Below are 20,179 nucleotides of genomic sequence, written 5' to 3' on the forward strand. Positions count from 1 at the left end.
AATGACCTGAGATAAAATCTTGTATAAAATCAATAATTTATATTCCAATGGATTTTAGAATTTTTTTCACTGTCCTGCAGTGAGAGATGACACCTCAAATAGTCTGAGCCACTCGCGATTGGAAAAGCAACAGGCTAAGATTATTCGAACACTCTCACTTTTCATGGACATCTTTTTAAGCACTTCCATTTCTCATAGACAAGCTTCAAAACTACTGTTCTATTCTCTGTATGAGTGGAAGATGAATTGCTCTATACGAGATTTATATTGAAAAGGTAAATATGAGACCCCTTATTATTCACCTTTTTTGAGACAAGCATAGTTGAGTCCCGCTTTGGTGGAAATGACAATACTCATAGTTGCTTTGTCTCTTCAATTCCCAAGGAATTGACTTCAATTGGTGAAACTAGCAGATCATGTAACCAGAGGCAATTCAGCATTGTATATTTGAGTACAAACATGCTTCATAGGCTGGAGTACACATCTATTATTACATCATGTATGAATTTGAAACACAATGACCTACCTTTGGGTAGAATCGATGTTTCATAAACTCACACACAATCATAATAACGAATCTTAATACAGTTCAAAGAATCCTTAATCAACATGACTCAGATCACTTTGGTGATTACATGAATCAGTCAATCAAGATCTTTAAATGAAAGCATATTCATATTATGAAGTATGCCCATGCACACATGTATATTCATGACAAAATATAAGTTTATGCTTCAACTAATATGCATAAACTAATTGTCATGAATTTAGTTATAATTCATGCTTAAAACCATCATGCATAACTTAACCAACATGAAACGCATAAATTAATATACATAAGTCATGTTTTCCATACAATAAACACTTTATAAAGCATGAAAAATAACAAAAGCAAGCTCATATGGGTAAAACCCGAAGTCTTCAAGCAGGAATCAGTTTGAAAACACCCTGAATTGGTCAACGGCCCCAAACCGGTCATCTAAGGGTCTAAACCGATTCTAAACCTTATGAACTGGTGCCAAGTATGAAAAAAAGTTCATAAAACCCTATAATTGTATGTCAAAATCCTTGTACCTTCATATATTTATGAAAACAAGGTCTTAGCTTTTTGAAACCGGTAAAAAATTGAATGAAACCTATCAAAAATGGCTCTTAACTGGTTTAAAAAAGAGTTGTATCAGTCCTTAATCAGGTTCAGGTTCAAAAAGTGCCTGGACCTTGCATGGATCCAATCCAGTTCAAACAAGATCCGAGTCTGACCTGGTACAAAGTAGATTCGGGTCTAACCCGACACAAACTGGATCTGGGTCTGACGCGATACGAAATGTACCCGGGTCGAATCTGATCTAAATTGAATTCGGGTTTGACCTGATTCAACCTTTACCCAGGTCTGACCCGGTCCAAAACGGACCCAAGTTCGCCGGATTATATCTAGACCCTCATACCTGATGGGTCCAGATCATAACCCAATCCAAATAGTTTCGGATCTTACCCGATCCAAAACTTGATGTGAGTCTAATCTAAATAGGATCCGGATTTGACCCGGTTCAAATAGGATATGAGTCATCTGGATTAGATCCAGACCCAAACACCTGATGGGTCAAGATCATACCCCCATCCAAATTGTTTTGGATCTTGACCTGGTTCAACCAGATCGAACCTGACCCAAAACCAAATAGGTCTGGCTCTGATCCAACCAGGTTGGATCTGATCACCGACCCAGACCCAAATGGATCTGGGTCCCCATCTGGGTCTCTCTAGGGGATCAGATCCTAAGCTCGATCCAAAATGTTGGTTCTAACCCAGACTCAGACTCGATACTAAATGGGTCTAAATCCACAGGATCAGACCCAGACCAGGATGCCTTATGGGTCCGGGTCTGGTCTTGGGACAAAATTGCAAGGATCCAAGTGTTTTCGGGCAGGCCCGATCCACCCAAAATGGGTCGGATCGGGTCTTCACCAGGTCGAAATACCCGGTATGACCCGGGTCACCCAATGGAAGCACAGTAAAATATGTGCATTAGGTTTTCTGAGAAACCGAATGCCAAATGTCTCAATCGGCAGCGACCCACATTGCCCTTCCGGCGACTTGGGTTGTAGCGCTACCGCACCGGGCTCTCTGTTCCCCACCTTCTTCAGCGACGCGCTCCTACAACCAGACGAAGGGCATCTGAAGCTTCTTCGACGAAGCTCCTCCCATCGACGAACCACGTCACCCCACGACTTGCAGGCAATGGCTGCCGGCAGAAAGACCACCGGCAATCCAAATCAAATTTGGTGATGATGATTTCAGTAGCTCGATGGTTAATGGAGCAGAGGAAGCGGAACAACACCAGCAACAGTGACCCACGTTTCCCAACAGTGACTGCTGTTGTCGGCGGTCTGCTTATCAGGAGCGATCGACCGAAAAGGCGTTCGGCGATGGCAGCGATGTGCTAACCCCAACCCGAAGGCTAAGAAAAAAAAAGGGAAAGAAAAGGGGATTTTCAAACCCCTTTCTGGCGATGCTCAGACCAGTTACATCGATCCATCCGGCGATGGCAGCCATTTCTCAAAGGAGCCCTAATGCCCCCCGACGACCCATGTTGCCCCACAACGACGTGCGATGGCAGGCACTGGCTGCTAGCTGAGAGGGTGTCGACGACCCTATTAGCAGCCCGACAATGGCAGCCTTTGAAACCTTGTGAAACAAAAGACATCACCGGCGAGCATCCTACGACGATCCTGGCGTTGGCAAACCACCCTGCAACCCGATGGCGTAGGTAAAAAACCCTCGATCCTCTGATTTTTTTATGAGGGTCATCGGGGTTGCAACCGCCACCGGCGTACGGCATACTGCTGTCGGGTATGGCAGTCGCCCCACGACGACTGTTACCATTGACGGCGACCAACGTCACCCCACAGCGAGATGGCTCTGTCACTGTGAAAGTTGTTGCCCCATGGCAACAGTCTGCCTAAAAACATTGTTGCCCCATGGCGACCGTCACCGAAGTTCAGACAATTGTTTTTCTGAATAGAGACTAGCCACACAGACGAGCCACTTCGCCCCCAAAGCAACAATTTCAATATGTTACAGTCGCCCCATATATAGCTAGCGCTGTCAACCTGCGACTTGACAGTCACGGCAAATGCCAACAGGCCCATATGCACCCATGCGCAGCGGTATGCATGGTAGTGGGCCCATAGCCCAATGTAATATTCAAACACAAAAAGTGTACGAAGATGCGATAGTGTGTGTGGGTAAGCTGAAGGTGGATGGTGAGCAGGATCCTGAACCCACTGAGTTGAATGTAGGTTGACAATAGTTTTTCATCATTCATTGTCATCAACAACCCTTTTATACAGTGTAGGAGAGAGAGGAGGTACACTGAACGTGAATAAACCATGTAATCTTTTCCCTTATGGCATTAACTGCTCTCCATTATCACATCATGCCTACCCACTAAGTTTTTAATGTAGAACCGGGTCACTCAATGGGTTGAACCTGATCCATATGTTCAATATATCATTGTTACTCAATTGTCATGAAAAGATATTTCTTATCAACTGGTTTAAATTGCAGTATCCGTATTTGAGAACCATGCATGTCTTTGTTGCTTTCTTATGGTTTCATGTAAGCAGTTGTGATGGTATACTTAAATAATATTATGCTTCTCTTTACTTATTTCTTGAGTTTTTCCAAATTTTGGACATTTTATAAGTTTAAGTATTTCTAGATTTTTTTGATGAGCACATTTTTGTTTTTGCTTCTAACATATTGACTTTGTTTTTTTATGGTACGGACCTTTACTTAAAGGACACGATGGGCAAGCAGTAACTAGTAACTTGTGAAGAGATGCAAATGATGCTGATTTTTCCAACTTCCTGTTATGGTACGGTGTAATTTATTTCTGTTGTTGATAGTAGTCTTTATCCTATATATTGAATAACTTATCCTGCTGTCACTCACGTCCGGGAGTTCTTAATCTACAGGTACCCTCAAACTGGAACACCTTGTGTTAAGGTGGCTTCATCCTATAACTCAGAAGCATGAACTTTTAAACTTGATAGATAGTAGTGTTTGAGTTATTTTAATGGGATTAGGAGTGCCTCTGATGTGTGTTTTAATGCATTTTCCTGCTAATGTAATGGGAACTGGAATGCTCATTGTAATGTTTTTTTTAAATTACATCTAATAGTACATTTTCCTGTTAACGTGTAGAATCAGGAATGGTCTTTTTTTTTAAATTTACATCCTATACTGGCAGTCTGCCAGTAATGACTCGTTACTGGCAACAAAATTCTGCCAGTATAGATTCAATACCTGCGTATCCAAATTCACCGGTAAAAAGCCTCCACTGACGGAGGATATACCGGCAGAACTTCCCGCCAGTGAAGACTATTACTGGAGGGAAAAATCTGCTGGTAATGATTACTTGTAGTGAAGATGGATCTTTTTGTTGGATGTAAGAAGAGATAAATTAATTCAAAGGAAAAAACAATTTGGGGACCACTCCTTTGTGGAGTTCTTTTTGGATTTTGATGATGTGGAATAGTCTTATATTGAAGAATCTCAAAAAGGTTGTGAGGTTTATAACCTACATGGAGATTCTATCACTTGTTTCAAAAAACAAGGGGATGGAATGGTTACCACACACACGCCTATCACGTTGGGTTTCAGTTTGGGTAATTCATCTTTTAGAGCCATGTCCATTATCTAAGTTCAATGTTTTTTTTGTCCTGCATTAATTATTTTATTTAGATTAAATAAAGAGAAATAAATAACGGATCGTTCTGTTGATGGGTCACGTCACTTCATAACACCGGTAACGAATGATCTCTTCCACGTTTCAGTACCCGTTCAGGGATTATAAAACGTGGTTAGAGGGCTGTGGTTATAGAGAAAGATGCTAGTGACTCTCAAATTTTTGTTTTCTCTCTCCCTGCTCTCTCGTGCTTTCTTGTGGGTATTTCCTGGACAGGAGAGTTCTGTAGCAGTCGTTCACAGAGGTTGTCTTTGAAAGGTAATCTACCATCGAATTGCACCAATCCAGGTTGTCGAGGCTATTGTATCCTGGGAGAAGGAAGTTGGACCCTTTTAGCACCGTATGTGAGGGCAAATCTTCTCTAAAAAGAGTATTTTTATAGGTCTTATCCTATTACAGAATATTAACATGATTCTATTGTTATTCTTATTTTATTCTATGCATATGTTTGATATGTTGTCCTCGTCTGAATTTTGATTTAAAACTGAACATGACATGCTTGAACCCTGTTACGATTAGAATTAATTGTTTTATATGCATATCATGTTGTAATGTAATCTGATTTGCATTATGATATTGTATTTGATTCTAACACTTTTGAACCCAATCTTGTCTTGTTCCCATCTATACACATAGGCACACCCATTCATGCTCGCACACACATCCATGCACACAAAATTATGTGTGTCATTGATGTGTAGCATTTTTGGGTGTCATTTTTTCTTCAGATTGGACAGAATATCAACAGGGTTGCACCATCTATGGTGGAATTAATTCCACCGCCAATCCAGTGATAAAATGATGCTGGACAAACGGGAAGATGAGTTTACTTCTACGTATCTGAAAATATGTATGTGAATGGTTTGGATTCGGGTTGGATGTGGCCAATACCAGATCCAACTAACTAGATGTTGGCTAAACGGATTCAGATCCAGATTCATATGCCAATGATGAAAAGTTCATACCAAATCCAATCTTTTAGATGTGATCAGATTCAAATATCTGTCAAATATCAGATTCAATAGCAAAACATCAAAACTATATCCAAATACGATTAAAATCAGATATGGACTATATCCACATCCGATTATAATAATATATGGTTTTAGCTTTTCAAATCGGATTTGTGGGATATCAGATAAAAGGCAATCCATTGACATCCCTACTGATAATTGAGCTAGCCACCAGGGCTAAGGGAGTCTCTTTAAAGAGTAGGGATGCAAATGGATTAGAGTTCTAACGCAGGTAGAATCCAGACTAGACATGGAACTGGGCTTCTTAATCTGGGTGGGATATGAAACATCTATGGTTGAGTTTTAGAAGATTTTGGATACAGAATCCTGTAAAAATATGTGATCATATTCAGGTCAACAACTGACCTGCCTCAACGATCTACACATCTTGCTTAATTAAGTACTAACATCCGGAATCAGACCCCGCTTTACAAAATTTGGATGCAGTGTCGGGTCAAACATGACCAGACCCATACGTCTTGCTTAATTGTAAGCCACTTTCAGTCTACAATTGTGCAAGACTAACTCACAATGTCCCAAGTCACAATAGGATAGCCATCACATTTGTTAAGAACAGTAAATTTGAACTTAGTAGCATACCATCCTGCTAAATCATACCCTTGCTATCTTTTATGAACTCTTATAGCATATGGCCTTGGATGAGAATTCAACATTAATCTGCTCCTCTTAGATGTAGCAACATTTGGGAAATTAGATGTCTTTTAATGTTCAATGAATCTCATATGTCAAATCGGAAAATGCATATGTTAGTAATCTGCAGGGATAATTATCTTTCTGCGCGAGTGACACTATTGCTACTTTAGCTAATTTTTGCTGTATGTATGTTCCTGTAGAACACAATTTCCCGTTTTGTCTGGCGAGGCTGGAGATTTTTCAGGAGGATCATATCTGGAAAGATAAACCTCCTGACTGGTTTCCAGATCTTCAAAATACTGCATATTGATTTTATGTAATTGGTCGGGGTCTGCCTAACCCCAGCTTGCCAATATAATTTTTTTTAAAAAAAAACATTGTTAATTAAATGCACACACACGTGCATATGCACACAAATAAAGTTTTATTTAAACAATGATTAATAAGGTGATAAATGTTTGTGCCGCACTACCTCCTAGCATCACTACCATTTTCACTTTAATTAAATCACAACCATCACCACCAACTTCCAATTTAGTGCATTTAAGCAGCACCAACATACACATGAACATTCATTACCTTCCAGCCCGCCTTTAGGATGACTTTAGGAAATTAGCCACTTTAAGGACATCTGAACGAGACAAGAACTTCATGCAGATTGGTGCCTTCACCTTGGCCAAAGCTAGCACAGAGGCAGGCAATGACCATATGTCATCGCCGCATATCAACCCGGAAGCAACCGCTGGAGCAAACGCATCTGCGTGCACCTTGTTCAACTTCTCCCACACAAACAGAATCAAGCTTCCTAAGCACATGTCAACTGTGAAGTAGGAACCAATGTAGAAGGGTATCGCCATAGCCATTGGGATAGGCACAAACTTAGCCTACTTCTTGGGCAGGATCAAGTTCCTTAGCATGTTGGCTGCAATTGCCGCAACGAAGAAGGTATAGCACAATTTGAGGCAATTTGTGGGCAGTGATGAGAACCCCTCGACGCCGAGTGTGGAGATTTGCCGGTAGACGAGTGCATACGGTGCTGGGTACCCACTGGTTGGATCGCCAATGGCGAAAGCATTATAGAAGATCCAGAAGACACAAGGTGCAATGACACAGCCCATAGCAGTTCCAGCCACCTGACTTACAAACATGGACCTAGGTGATGCTAGTGTCAAGTAACCAGTCTTGAAGTCCTGCATCAGGTCAGATGCAGTTGACACAATGCTCATCATCACCCCACACGCACCCAGGCCAGCAAGGATGCCACCATGCTCCTTACCAGCCCAGGCACCAAAGAAGAATATGGCCAGCTTTCCGTACGTTGAGGCAAGGCTCCAGTCAGTGAGGCCACAGCCATAGGCATTGCAGAAGGCGAGGACCGGTACCATGAAGTACGCCACCAAGACGAAGTACCTGCATGCAAGAACCAATTAAGTTATGTTCATGCCCATCTAACCATGGTAATGCATGATGACTGTGGTCACAGTGAATAAAGAAGAAGGGGAATGCTAAGCATATGTTTGGGCATTGAATAAAACATCACCAAGTTCATGAGCTACAACAACTCATCAAAGCCCGGCATGCTGAGGAATTCATTTTGCGTCCAATGGGTGACTCCACAAGAAAGAACAGGCCCAGATCACTTGACATAAAGCAGGTCCTATTCCTTTGGTTGGAGTCAGGAAACATCAATCAACACACATGTAATTGAGGGCTTCTGTTTTATTTTTAGTTTTTTTTTACAAGAATTACATTTTTCATCTCGGGTGGGTTAAAAATAACAGTCTTCTAACTGTAGAGGGTGAGTTTCTAAAGTCAAACGCCTAGTTATAACATCCAGCGAAACAAAAGACAGACATACATATATATGAGAAAATATATGGCAATTCTGAACCATAATACTATACAATGCAATACTCTTGATTGCAGATTTGTCTAACATGATTTACTTACTATTTTAGGAGGTTTTTCAATGTTCAATATATCATAAAATGCCATCTTTAAGACGGAGAAAAGTCAAATTCTCATAATTCATGAAGATAATGGTTTAAAAATGGCCGAAAACATAAAGTTGGAATCAACTTTAGTAAATGTAAATAGTAAATAGAACATGTTAAACATGATCCAAAAGAGGTGGAAGTAAACCATTTCAAATGGGGCAAGATCTTGGGGAGGACAGGGGTGGCAACGGCCATGATGGCAAGGTAACCACACAGAGCGTAAAGCCAGGGAATACTGTCTTTCATGAACATTTTGTTGCGGTGTTCTTCATCATAGCTGATGCTGGTCCTTGATGGGGAAACACCAGCCACAGGGATCACACGGCCGAGTCTTTCTTGCGCAACTGATTCCGGAAAGCGATCCCGGTGCGAATGATGATGCTGAAAAAATTGTAGAGCCCATCGCCAAGGATCAGGCTAATGGCAATAAAGACCTACAAATCATGCAAATGCACAATATGAACTTGAAGTAACAAATAACAATAAAATCAGAAAGGAAAGTTAGAACAAGAGTAGTACCTGGTAGCCTTTGAGGCCGTGAAGGGTGTGTAAGGCATGAGCAGGAAACCAGACTCCTGCCTTCTTGGTTATGAGGGGCCACATTATACCATAAGAAAGGATTGAGCCAAGTAAAAGAGAGATGTTGACGGTGTAGGGGAAAATCATCCCCACTCCAACATAAGTTGCAGAGAAATCAAAGTAAAAGCTGTAGCAGCATGGTCTCAGTTTAAATTATCATACTCATCGTAAACTTAAATAATAAATCAGTAGCCAATCATTCCTGGGGTCCACCCCAGTACTACAATTGTTCAGTCATGCTGAAATTTTAATGGGATTCAATGCACAAGTTTTAGTGTGAGACCCTTATCATAAGTAATTTGATGAATGACCACGTTAAAAATCATTAAAACCTAAAAGAAAATTACAATATGTTCACATAGATTGTCTTGTAATGATTATATTATTGCTTACGATTCAAAAAAATAACAAGAAAAAAGAGAGACCACTTGAACCCTTGGAAAACCGTCAGTTGCAACAAAGAAGACAGAATTTGATGCAGTGTGGCCAAATTCTTGTTTTTAAGAAAATGGCATTTTCAATAATAGTATGAGCGCCTCTTCGTTGGGGCTGTATTTGTGGCATACTAGATCAATATATGACCAAGCTCATGCTTTGCTTGAGCTGGCATTTCCACTAGCTAGTAATGCAGATGCCCAATACATTGCATATACAAGCTTGGTCACCCTTTGCAGTAGACATACATTCCCTTATACAAGGCACGCAAAGGGGCTCTTAACATTTCCATATCCTCTTTACAGGAATTAGTTTTTGGCAATTCCATTTTTAAGCTGAGGATCAGGTAGAAGAGATACCTGTATTCTTTGGCTTGAAGACCAAATGTAGGGAAATTCACAAACCCACAATCATCACCTCCATTGTAGAACCATTGGAAGAAGGCCCACAGAAAGCTGATAGAGAAGAATCTTCCAAGCATTTTCACCTGCTTCCTGTTAATAATACAAGCACACACATTAATTATGTTCAGGTAAAACCCATTGCTGAAGTGAATAACCAACTAATTAATTACTTGAGAATCTCAAAGTCAATAGTTTTTTATCCTGTCCTTCCACTGAAATTGTTCAGTGTTCCATGGTGAAAAAGACAACAAAATTTTGTCTTCATTTGTGGAAATCATTGTAAACCTCGTTTTTCTATTCTTAAATCTGAAATTCTATCAACCGTTCAAATCCTTCTGTTTTCAGTCCAACATCTGCCACTGTTTTAGGCATCAAAAAACAAAGCTTAGCTACATCTCATGTTCGGGGGTCTCAAAGAGCACCACGTATGTAAGCATGTGTGTCTCGTATCCCCATGTTTGTCAGCATTAATTAGCATTGGAGTTTGATGCGATTGCAAAGACTTAAGTACCCTCTCCTCCATTGGTGCAAAAAAAAATGATGATTCTTGAAAAGAAGTGGTTGTAAAGACTTAAGTGCCCCGAAGATGATTATTTAAGACCCAGTCTCTGCACTGCAAGATTATCTGAGAAAGAAATCTCCCCTGGAGGAGGCCATGAACATCAACCCTCTCACTCTCTCTCTCTCCCTTCTATTTCTGCTTCTATGCACATCCAACAGAAGATCTTACATTGCTCCATCTGACCTGCACATTGACTTTTGTGGAGCCTGATTCAGAGTTTTTACCCTTACAGGAGGAGGTGTTGGGGGTTCATCCCAGCGTGGGTAGCATCATTCAACTAAATGAGTTGTAGATCCTGATTCAGAGTTTTTACCCTTATAGGAGAGGGGTCTGAGGGCTCCTCCCAACATGGGTAGCATCATTCAACTTGAAGAGTTGTGGAGTCTGATTCAAAGTTTTTACCCTTACAGAAAATGGGGGTCTGAGGGCTCCTCCCAGCGTGGGTAGCATCATTCAACTTAAAGAGTTGTGGAGTCTGATTCAGAGTTTTTACCCTTACAGAAGGGGGGTCTGAGGGCTCCTCTTAGCGTGGGTAGCATCATTCAACTTGATGAGTTGTGGAGTCTGATTCACAGTTTTTACCCTTATAGGAGGAGGGTTTGGGGGCTCCTCCCAATGTGGATAGCATAGTTCAACTTGATTTGTTGTGGAGCCTGATTCAGAGTTTTTGCCCTTACAGGAGAAGGGTTTGGGGGCTTCTCCCGATGGTCATCCGACGAAACAAACCTGAGCCATCAAAAATGTATATTTGAACTTTTCATCGTCATCTTCTTCTTCTTCCTTCTCCGTAAAACACTGTAAAACCCTCTCTCTCTCTATAGAAGAAATCAAGGGAGGCAAAGAGTTCCCCCTGAAGAAGGCCATGAACATCAACCATCTCACTCTCTCTCCCTTTTCTCTCTACTTCTGTGCACATCCAACAAACAATCCTACATTTCTCCATCAAACACCGACTGACCTGCACACGGACTGTAGCATCGTTCAACTTGATGAGTTGTGGAGCCTGATTTAGAGTTTTTGCCCTTACATGAGGGGGGTTTGGGGGCTCCTTCCAGCGTGGGTAGCATCATTCAACTTAAAGAGTTGTGGAGTCTGATTCAAAGTTTTTACCTATTCATGTTTTAAGGCATTAGATCTCATGTTTGAACATCCACGCATGTGCAGTTTGCTTTCATCATGTTCAGATGCTTTCTAGATTATACTTTGAATTCTGGTGCATTTTAGATCTATCAATTTGTAAGTAACCAGAGCTTATTTTAATCTGAATTTTTTACTGCAACTTCATGCATATGTCTTCATGCTCTCCACCAAAAATCAGATCATTCTGAGTTTGTTTGACCTACTTTAAAAATCAAGATTCAGAACCTATTATTTTGCACCGTCAAGATTTTAGCAGAATCAAGACTAACTTGCGGGAGTGATTTCTCCCTAACCAGAGATGATCTTTCCGATCCGTAAAAAAGGTTGTTTTTAAATTGAATCTAGTTTGTTCATACAAAATTTCAGCGATTTTTATGGTATTTTAATACCAGTTTTGGGTCAAAAACCATAACCCTGTCACCCTGTGTCATTTTAACGCCTCAGATTTTGATCCATTTTGTTTGAATTTTATTTCCCTAATGGAAGATCTTTTTTCAATTCTTAAAAACGGGTTCTCTTCGTTTATGTGTTTAGTTCATCCCTGTAAATTGTCAGAATTTTTCATGGTAAATTACTATTTTATTTTGATTAAATACCAGAACCTTGTATCCAGATTTTATAAATATTCTGATTTTGGCCCCCATATCATGACTGTTGTAGCACTTCTTCAACAAATCGTTATTTGATTGACAATATTCTTCAGCAAATCGTTGTTATGATTTTTTTGGGTCTCTAATGAGTCTCTACTATGATTTTTAGTATTTTTGGGTCTCCAACGAGCCTCACAATGATTTATAGTGTTGTCTGGTCGGGTCTTCAACAAGCCCCACAGCTATTTGTAGTATTTTTCGGTCTTTTAACTATGATTTATAGTGTTTTCGGTCTTTTAACTATGATTTATAGTGTTTTCGGGTCTCTAACAAGACCCACAATGATTTATAGTGTTGCTGGACCTCGCTATAGCGATTTTAGTGTTTCTCGCTAGACACTACAGCGATTTGTGATACAAATCGGTATCCGAATTAGGACTAACCAGTCAGGGCCATATCTTCCTAACCAGAGATCGAATTTTAAATCCGTAAAAAATAGTGTCTTCGTTATAAAGTTTAGTTTATTCATGTAAATTTTCAGCGATTTCTATGGTCATTTGATACCCCATTTGGATCTAAAATCAGACCCCTATCAGTCTGCCTTATTTGAGTGACATAGGTTTTTAGTTCATTTTGTAAGAGTCATATCTCCCCAACGGAAGATCATTTTCCAAATTCGTAAAAAGGGTTTTCTTCCTTTATGTGTCTAGTATATATCTGGAAAGTTTTATAACTTTCTATGCTCATTTGATATTTTAAACCTGTTAAAAATCAAGATATATCTCCAACAAGTTATAATTAACTTCCATCCACTCAGTTAAAAGGGAATAATAACATGTCTCGGTTTTTAACAAGTTTGAAATATCAAATGAGCATAGAAAGTTATAAAACTTTTCAGATATAAACTAGACACATAGAAGAAGAAAACCCTTTTCACAGATTTGGAAAATGATCTTCCGTTGAGGAGATATGACTCTTACAAAATGAACTAAAAACCTATGTCACTCAAATAAGGCAGACTGATAGGGGTCTGGTTTTAGATCCAAATGGAGTATCAAATGACCATAAAAATCGCTGAAAATTTACATAAATAAACTAGATTTCATAACAAAGACACTACTTTTTAAGGATTTGAAATTTGATCTCTGGTTAGGGAGATATGACCCTGACAAGTTGGTCCTGATTCGGATAGCGATTTGTATCACAAATCGCTGTAGTGTTTAGCGAGAAACACTACAAATCGCTATAGCGAGGTCCAACAACACTATAAATCGCTGTGGGTCTCATTAGAGACCCGAAAAATACTATAAATCATAGTTAAAAGACCGAAAAATACTATAAATCGCTGTGGGGCTTGTTGGAGACCCCAAAGCACTATAAATCATAGTTAAAAGACCGGACAACACTATAAATCATTGTGAGGCTCGTTGGAGACCCAAAAATACTACAAATCATAGTATGGACTCATTAGAGACCCCAAAAAATCATAACAATGATTTGCTGAAGAATATTGACAATCAAATAACGATTTGTTGAAGAAGTGCTACAACAGTCATGATATGGGGGCCAAAATCAGAACATTTATAAAATCTGGATACAAGGTTCTGGTATTTAATCAAAATAAAATAATAATTGACCATGAAAAATTCTGAAAATTTACAAGGATAAACTAAACACATAAATGAAGAGAACCCGTTTTACAGAATTGAAAAATGATCTTCCATTAGGGAAATAAAATTCAAACAAAATGGATCAAAATCTGAGCCGTTAAAATGACATAGGGTGACAAGGTTATGGTTTTCGACCCAAAACTGGTATGAAAACACCATAGAAATCGCTGAAATTTAATATGATCAAACTAGATTCAATTTAAAAAACAACCCTTTTTACGGATCGGAAAGCTCATCTCTGGTTAGGGAGAAATCACTCCCGTAAGTTGGTTCTGATTCTGCTAAAATCCTGACGATGCAAAATAACAGGTTCTGAATCTCGATTTTTAAAGTGAGTCAAACAAACTCAAAATGATCTGATTTTTGGTGGAAAGCATGAAGACATATGCATGAAGTTGCAGTAAAAAATTCAGATTAAAATGCGCTCTGGTTACATACAAATCAATAGATCTAAAATGCACCAGAATTCAAAGTATAATCTAGAAAGCAACTGAACATGATGAAAGCAAACTGCACATGCGTGGATGTTCAAATATGAGATCTAATGCCTTAAAACATGAATGGGTAAAAACTTTGAATCAGACTCTACAACTCTTCAAGTTGAATGATGCTACCCACGCTGGGAGGATCCCCCAAACCCCCCTCCTATAAGGGCAAAAACTCTAAATCAGGCTCCACAACTCATCAAGTTGAACGATGCTACAATCAGTGTGCAGGTCAGTCGGTGTTTGATGGGAAAATGTTGGATCGTTTATTGGATGTGCACAAAAGTAGAGAGAGAAGGGAGAGAGAGTGAGATGAGGTTTTACCCCTCTTCTGTAAGGGTAAAAACTCTGAATGAGGATCTACAACTCATTTAGTTGAATGATGCTACCCACGCTAGGAGGAGCCCCCAAACCCTCCTCCTATAAGGGTAAAAACTCTGAATCAGGCTCCACAACAGTCAATGTGCAGGTCAGTCGGTGCTTGATGGAGCAATGTAGGATCTTCTGCTGGATGTGCACAGAAGCAGAAAGAGAAGGGAGAGAGAGAGTGAGAGGGTTGATGTTCATGGCCTCCTCTAGGGGAGATTTCTTTCTCGGATAATCCTGCAGTGCAAAGACTGAGTCTTAAATAATCATCTTTGGGGCACTTAAGTCTTTTCAAGAATCCTCCCTTGATTTCTTCTCTAGAGAGAGTGTGGGTTTTACAGTGTTTTACGGAGAAAGAAGAAGAAGACTTTGAAGAGTCAACATCATCCTCGACTTTCTGGATGGAGGACATGTTTGTCCTTTTTTTGAACTGTTTGTTTTTTCTTTTTTGAATGAAAGGCATTTTTGTCATTTTCTCAAACCATCACTTTATGAGAAGAATAGCAAGAAAGGGTACTTAAGTCTTTGCAACAACACCAGAGTCCGATGCAAAGTTATGTCAACATACACGAGAATACGAGCCCCATGTGCTTGTATACGTGGTGCTCATTCAAAGCCCCGAACACAGACGTGGGATTCAGTGAATCATCGGGGGGGGGGGGGGGGACATACACCACCCTCTCATCAAAAAATGCTATAACTCGCATTCGAGAGGAAAACTGTTACATTGACAGAAGTTGGTATTTTAAAAGTCATTCCTGACAGACAACAGCTGCCACCTTTGAGGTCATGAAAGTTCTCTCTTCAAATTCCAAAACCTATATCACCTTTCCTCCTGCTAACTGCATATATGCCCCTGATTTCTTACACCTGGAGGCATGACATTATGGTGTGTGTTATACGCAGGACACACCCGTGCGAGGATCGACCGGTCCCTGCCCCGGTGCTGTCCGGTGTTTGATACGCAGGGGCGCACAGCGTTCAGTGCAGGACAAAGCAAGTATGCTTTATAAAGCGTTGCACAGAACGTGCCAGTGGCACCCCTGGGTGTACGACTGGCAAGTCCAGGACAAACGCTACACGTTCTGCCCGCATGGCGATTGTCACGCCCTATGTGCACTTGAAGTTTATTTGGGGGCTCTATCGTGAGCCACCATATCTCTATTCTTTTGGAGAGGAGAGATTGCACCTTCATACATGTAAAAGATTGACTTCTCATTTAAAAAAAGAATCAGTAACATGCTAAATAGGTCATCATTGTGATGATTACTTGGCAAGCTTTGCACCATCAGGAGTGTGGAAGCCATTGATGAGGTAAGCAGTGGCAGTGCCACTTGGGTATGTCAATTTGTAATCAACAACCATGCATGATCTGCAATGCATCAACACAAGAAAGACTTTTATTCATAGAAATACCGGTCAGATAATGTTCGAATGTTTTTGCTTTTGAAAGAAAATGTAGGGAAATTTTCGTACACTGACAAATAAAAAATAATAATAAAGAAAAAATATGAAAAATAATCAAAGTCTTGGAAAAAATGGTATTAAACAGAATATAGGGCTATAAAAAACTGTAACATGAGTTTCACGTTCTATAAGTGTGCAGCGAAAAAATCACAAAGTGATACTTGGGAGTATGGTATGGACTTGGAGCATTAATCCATGGGACCAGATCTGGATCCAACTTTAAAGAGTTGGTTTAGCAAGACAATGTCCAGGTCTGAGTTCCAATGGTAAACAGCAGGCCCATGTGAAAATCTTATTTTTATAACAAATTTGGATTTCAAAATCTAGGTCATAACCGGGTCTAGTTTCAAAATTCATGAACTATATGTACCCAGGTCCATATACAACTTGGATTTCGTGGGTCCGCCTGATTGACTAATTAGACCCAGTCCAGTGAATTAAGAACGAATTCGGGTCGTATCAGATCAAGTCCGGGTGGATCTATGTGAGGTCATACCCGATCCATTGACAGCTTCACTATTATGAACTACACAGTGGTGGCGCCCAATCTGCCCAGTTCTTGTTTAAGATGGATGGCATCTCATATCTACTATATGAAGCAACCATGCCAGGCTGCATTCGTAGCACCGGACCTGATCCATGGATGCCTCACATGGTCCACCTTGCTGCTTTCACATTTGTCACACAGACACTCCAACTTTCTCACGTGTCGTGTCCCATTGCACACGATTTACAATGAAAATTTGCGCAAAAATGTTGTGTCGTGTCCATGTGACACTTCCACATGCATTCATACATATTGATTGTGTCCATCCGAATCCTACCAAGGCACATGCAACAATGGCCCTAGCTACCTGCCGTGTGGGCCCCATTACACGTTTTGATGCATGGCCCGCACGATAGAAGATGAGAATCACGTCATGGTCCCTGTGCAATGTGAGACTCGGGTCCCATCTAATAAGACCTCGTTACAATATGCATTTCTTGGAAATCAAAAGACCAGGCTTGTGTCTGGACCATCAGATTGTCACGATCTACGGTCCAGGTACATCTGTTCTTGGCAAGAACGGATGATGGACCTTTGGATCCTTCATTTCTGGGCATTACCTTCCTGAGGGGAACCACAGAGAAGAGGACAAGGAAGCTAACAACAAAGAGGAAGCCAATCATCCACCCCAAGGCAGGGTCCTTTATGTTCTGTGGGTCGTTCCCTTCATCTGATTTGGCTGCAATTTTGCAGCTCATCCCAAACAGATAGCTCCCGAATCCACCTGTTCCACATTACAATGAATGCACATGAAGTATCGAGATCAGACTTTTCAGGGGAGCGTCGACGGGGTGGAAAATTATCCCAGAAAAACCTGTTTGGCATGCAAATTAACCATGCGGGGAATCGAAACACACTGAATGGAATAAAGAATCCACAATTGTGCTTTCTGTATGTTTGGTTGGAATTGAAAGTGGAATCATGTTCCACGAAAAATTAATGAGGACATATAGCATTCTTATCTAAAACTTAAGAATGTATTTCCCTCATTTTTCGTGGAGATTGATTCCATATTAAACGCATGAAGTTAATACAGCTCTATGCTCCGTCCGATGCATGGACTTCCTACTCCAGGAGCCAAACACGCATTCCCTGGACTACATTTCACAGGGAACCCATATTCCAACAATATGTTAGGAAAGCCATTTCTGGAATTCTTAAGGGATTTTTTTTCTTTTGGCCAAGCAGAGTCCAACCAGAAGGCTGGATCTCACCGGTTTCCAGCCGAAATGGTGTGGAAAACAGCCGGATAACTCAAAATCGTTTGGCAAGCAATGAAGGTGAAACCATAAGAGACTCATGGCAGTCCCATTGCTCACAATCGCCAAGACCAATTAATCGCGACCAGACCCGGTCTGACAGTTGCAATCCGGCTGCCAGCAGCAGTCTCACGACCTCCTCATCAGAAACTGCAAAAAATCAAAGCATAGACTGACGATATCTCAAATTCTTGATCATTATCACATGGAGCAAACAGGATTAATTTCTCCCTGTCAGTCCCCACAGTCGTGAACCCGCTAGTGGCTTTGTGGCTCTGCAGGCTACATGACCAGTGATGATATCTCAAATTCATGATTAGGATCACATGGACCAGACGGTGTCGGTCCCAACAGTCATGAAACCGATAGCATTTTCATGATTCCGGCAGGAAGAGAAGCATCAGGACAACTCGCCGGCGACATGCATGCTCATAAACGGCCCCGGACAGCCATGAAACCGCTAGCGGTCTCACAACTCTCACAGGACAAGTCGCTCACCGCTGAAGGCGATGCCGGCGGCGGCGACGACACACGTCTGGATGACGGAGTTCTCTTGGAAGGTAAAGGGCTGGCGGAGGAGGCCGGCCCTGTGGACAAGCTTGGTCCATGTCTTGATGAGGACGAAGCCGAGCAGGCCTGCCGACACGTTGAGCGACGGGATGATGCCGGTAGTGAGGTTGAGCTTCATGACTATGACGCTGAAGAGCACGCCCAGCACGAAGCTCACCACGAAGGCCCTGATCACAGTCAGCTGCTTCCTCCATGAGGGGATCGTCTCGTTCCTGAAGGTCAGCTCCACAGAGAGGGCCTCTTCAGCTGAACCTGGTTCATGGTCTTCACCAGCCATGGTGGGGAGCAAGCAATTCAAGGAGAGGAAGGTCCCCTAGGGTTTGCGGTGCAAGTGTGTAGATATATGTAGGGAAGGGAGGGGAGTTTGGTTAGAGTTTTAGGGTGTTTTCTTGTCTGGTTGTGGGGGGAGTTATCGGTGGTGAGCTGTGATACTGTTGGAAATTGGAATGCTTTGCCAAAATTTTGGCAATTTTGGTCAGCCGTGACACACCTGGGTAACGTCGCTCAGCTTTGCTGACACTTATGGTAAGCACAAGTCAACCACTAATGGCAGGGGTCAAGACGGGTCCGGCTATACAATTAATTAGGGCACCTGGACTTGGACCAGATTTTAATGGCCCCGGTTCTTGACCATATTAGATATCTTGCCAAGGTTTTTAAAGGTGCGAGGCATAATGAGGTTTTTTTTTTAAATATAAACAAGGTATCAGCCTTAATGTTTTTCAAGGAGTAAGCCTCAATGTTTTTGAGATCTAATGCTTAAATCATCAAAAAATAATAATATATTAAAGAATATTTTTTTATATGACAAATAAATAAACATTTGTAGACTTAATTCTTTAATATTTTGCAAAATCAAATACTACTAAAAACTTGATTGCTTGAATTTCATGAATCAACATAATTGTCAAATATTAGTTTGTATTACAAAAAAAAATATTTACATAAAAATTTATATCATTATTAGTGTTTTCTACAAAATTTATAAAACAATCATGCGAAACAGAAATTAGTAGTGCAAGAGCATGAGAAAATGAAGCGCTTATTTTTTATTTATATTTATTTTAAGTTTTTAATCATTTAATGTCATAGAGCCTTTATATAGTCTTGATGGAAATGCTAAAAATAATATTCTTTGCCATTAAATAGTACTTAATATAACATAATATTATTTTTTGTTAATCATTTTTTTACTCTAGTTAATCGTGGTAGTTGTGAGGCCTAATTCTTATATAATGGAGGATGTCAATCATTATAAGGGTTATCTACTCAAATAGAGCATAAATCTAGATTATTTGTGTTTTTTAAGAGCATGAGAAAATGAAGCCCTTATTTTTTATTTATATTTATTTTAAGTTTTTAATCATTTAATGTCATAGAGCCTTTATATAGTCTTGATGAAAATGCTAAAAATAATATTCTTTGCCATTAAATAGTACTTAATATAACATAATATTATTTTTTGTTAATCATTTTTTTACTCTAGTTAATCGTGGTAATTGTGAGGCCTAATTCTTATATAATGGAGGATGCCAATCATTATAAGGGTTATCTACTCAAATAGAGCATAAATCTTATATAATGGAGGATGCCAATCATTATAAGGATTATTTATTGATGATTATTTATGTTTGATTATATATATAGTTGTTTTTTATCAACACAAATTTGTTGTTATGGAAAGATTTTTTGTT

At 40.2% G+C, this 20,179-nt stretch overlaps 1 pseudogene; it reads right to left on the reverse strand.

Annotated features, from left to right (window-relative positions):
* Nucleotides 1-7,007: 7,007 nt before the first annotated feature.
* Nucleotides 7,008-18,762, reverse strand: LOC149815986 (putative metal-nicotianamine transporter YSL14; annotated as a pseudogene).
* Nucleotides 18,763-20,179: the final 1,417 nt, after the last annotated feature.

Source organism: Nuphar pumila, chromosome 15 (genome assembly GCF_984573655.1).
Source record: "Nuphar pumila chromosome 15, dmNupPumi1.hap1.1, whole genome shotgun sequence".
Lineage (NCBI taxonomy): Eukaryota > Viridiplantae > Streptophyta > Magnoliopsida > Nymphaeales > Nymphaeaceae > Nuphar > Nuphar pumila.